A 3,813-nucleotide genomic window follows, 5' to 3' on the forward strand; every position below is an offset into this window, starting at 1 on the left:
GCTCCCATCGCTACACCTTTGATTTGTTGAAAAAACTATCATTATACCAGAAATAATTACTAATGCATATTATCTACGTTGCTGTGTGATCATATCTCAATCAATCATTATACTTATTTATTAATTTTGATATTGATGAGGATAAATTGATATTCATTTGAAAACCAAATGTGCTACAAATTGTAGCTTACATCCAGCCAAATAAAAGAACCTATAACAACCCATACAAATTATTCCACAAAAAAACTAAGTATAATATTTTTAATGCATGCAGAGTAAAATTAAATAGTGGGAGGAACTAAACTGGTATTTTTTTCCCCCTGTAATTATTGCATCATGTATGTAAATATATTCAGATGAGTTCATGTATAAATGGACATCCGTCTCCAGGAAGAGTCCATTGATCAGAATCACATAACATTATCCCAAGCTGAGTTTCTCAGAGCAGACATGATTCATATTCTGGGGTTACTGTGCCTGGTGCACTGTTTACAATGTAAGCTGATCTGTTCATCTATATGTAAAAATATTTACTGAAATCCAATAGATAACAAACATTTCCTGTATTTTTCAGATGTCACATCACAAATCACAATGGTGGAGTCTGGTCCTGGGACTGTGAAACCAACACAGACTCTGGAGCTGACCTGTAAAGTGTCCGGAGCCTCCCTCACTGACAGCACTAACATGCACGGTGTGCACTGGATTCGGCAATCTGAAAGGAAACAGATGGAGTGGTTGGGGCTAATATGGCATAATGCTGATACAAGGTATGCCACTTCTGTTCAGGGACGGCTGACTCTGTCCAGAGACACAAATAAAGGGGAAGTGTATTTCAAACTCACTGGAATGAAGACTGAAGAATCCGGCAAATATTATTGTGCAAGAGACACAGTGTATCAAACACACTGACTCTATGTACATAAAATGATTCACAGGTATAAAAGAACGAAAACAGAGTTTGATCAACAGTGAAAGTGAAGGAAAAGTGAATTCATTTTATTTTATTCGTAGATTACAGATGTGTCTTTACAGTTGCTGCTTTCTGATTTGTTTATTTCTATTATCATTTCAGAGGGGATAATGAAGATTTCATTAGGCAATACACACTTTATTGGGACAAATTGTCAAATAAAACTTGCATAGAAAATCACATTGTTCACAAAAAAAAAAAGATTTCTTATTACATTTTACACTGCTAGCAATGTTTCCCAAGACATCAGACATCGGAAATCTAAAAACTGGATAATTAGCTTAACGGAAACCTGTCAATGTTTGAAATTACTGATCTTTTCTGAAAATGTAAGTTCCTTGGCTGTCATTCTGGTCTTAATACTTTCTGTGTAACTTATAAGAAAGATGTATACTTTTCAGGAGCCTGACTTCACTGGCTGAATATTTATTCTGAGTTAGTGAGTCAGAAAAGATTAAAAAGGATAGAGACATGACGACAGCCAATTATTGATGGCCAATGGTGCATGCTGGGAAAGGAAATAAATACTTGGGGTGGACCATGTGAGCTCTCTCTTCCTCCCCCGGGCCCTGTCTGTGGGGAGGCAGCTGTGGATGTCTGATATGGTGAGCCCTAAAGCCTGGGCACTAGTCATGTGCTTACACTAAGGCCCGAGTCTGGGGGCCCAGTGGCCCAGTGGCCCAGTGACTTCTGACTTCTGATTCAAGTACTGCTCGGTCATGTGTTCTACACACAGATTGCCATGTCTGGCTTAAAGGTCCTAGTCTGTGATGGCAGTAGTTACTCTGTCCTATTGCCTAAAGGAGTCTACACCAGCCTGGATGATCCTGACCCTCAACCACTCTCTCTGAAGTCCATCAATAAAGTTCCTCAGCATCATACCTACAGCCTGGACCTCGCTTTTATCGGTCACCATGGAGTGTGTTAAGTGCTAATGGGCAGCCAGAACCTGGACCCACTAGACATGGCTATAATGGATGACCCACCTATTATCTGCAGCTCTTTACATTTGGGGGTTTCTCATCTGGGATCATCCTAGCCATCCACACATTCCTGTGTCCATTTGTGCTTCTGAGAAACAGAATGTGCATTTTTTATTGAAGAAATTACATTTCAGCCTGTGCACGTTTCTGCTCTGGAGAGAAGGGGTTAAAGAACTTCAGGATTAGAGCGCGCACCTCCGCTGGGTGGAGATGCTGCCAGAAATCCCCAGAACCTACTAACTTGTTCTAAGTGGGGGGGGAAGCCACTTTCTCACCGCTGTGATAAGAGTCGCAGACAGTGTGTACAGCTGTCAAGTACCTTAGGGGAGTCTTAGTTGACGAGGGCGGCCTCTCTCACAGCTCTGGTCCCGGAGCACCTGGATTGGTTACAGGGGCGCCGGGGCACAGAGGGGCAAGGGTGCCAGAGGCTGGTTAGCCTGTTGCGTCTACGAGATGAGATGAAGTGCGTAGATCCTGGCAGGAAGCAGGATGTGGATGCACCGAAGTGGATCAAGAAGGCTCTAGATCAGATGAGCTGAGGAAGCTGGAAGCAGAACACACAAGGCAGAAGGATCGTCAAGCAGGCCGAGGTCATCAACGAGCTAGCAACGTAGTACAAGGGGTGAGGCAGAATCAAGGTCAAAAACAAGCCGGGTCTTCAGGGAGCAAGCAACAACAGAGGGTAGTCCAAGCCGGGTCAGTAACGGGTAATCAGGATACAGAATTTACAGGAACACAGAAAGCTGACGCTCTGACAGCATAGAAGGACAGCTGAACGCAGCCTTTATAGCCCAGTTGGCGCCAATTGTTCAAACACGTATGCGCGCACGTCCACGCAAAGACGCCGCTCCTATTACGGCTCTATGGTCCGCAACAGGCGCATGCGCAGACGGTGACATTCGAACTTTGGCTCTGGCTTTCTGACAACAGCTATTCACACATGTGCTGCGGAACTGTGTCAGATTATCGTTCCTGTGCTTCAGAGCGAACGAGAAAGAATGGATGGATTTCTACTGCTGTGAACTTCACCTCAGCAGACTGGAAAGTCACCGCCCCTGGGATTACCACCAGTCCAGACTTACAGAAAGGCGATTCCACCGATTCAGGTCTCTGTTTCCAGCCGAGGGGGAGCCTGGCACTGTATACTGTCGGGTGGTATAAAGCACTTGGAGTAGCCTGTCCCAGCTGCCCTGCTATTCCCATGAACATCAGTCCTTGGAGTCGTTGCCAGCTCTGAGGAGAGTTATTGTTGGAGATGACTTCTTCACGTTTGGTGCCCTGGCCGATGAGGGTACACTGGACCATCGGAGCTGGCACCGCTGCATCAGAGGAGCCGAAAGCCATCACAACTGCCTCATCTGTGCCCCCTACTGCTGTGAAGACCAGTCGGGTCAGAATGAACATCAGTCCTTGGAGTCGTTGCCAGCTCTGAGGAGAGTTATTGTTGGAGATGACTTCTTCACGTTTGGTGCCCTGGCCGATGAGGGTACACTGGACCATCGGAGCTGGCACCGCTGCATCAGAGGAGCCGAAAGCCATCACAACTGCCTCATCTGTGCCCCCTACTGCTGTGAAGACCAGTCGGGTCAGAGGGGGAATGGGATGGGACACTAGTCAGTGGGACTGCCACCTGATGCTTCAATCTGGTCCCAACTGAGGAGTACTAAACAGAATCGCACTCTAGCATTGGGTCCGACTGGTTCTCTGATGTGTGGGACTTGGTATCATTCCCCGGTTGTTGGTCGGATGATAGTGGGGAGGAGGAAGAGGATAAGGAGGACTCTGCTAATACTGCCCGGAGCCACCTGCCAATATTACACCTGTGACCGTGTCATCATCTGTACTCCCTGCTGAACA

The sequence above is a fragment of the Nanorana parkeri genome, unplaced genomic scaffold (genome assembly GCF_000935625.1).
Source record: "Nanorana parkeri isolate BGI_ZX_2015 unplaced genomic scaffold, ASM93562v1 scaffold3550, whole genome shotgun sequence".
In the NCBI taxonomy this organism is placed as follows: Eukaryota; Metazoa; Chordata; class Amphibia; order Anura; family Dicroglossidae; genus Nanorana; species Nanorana parkeri.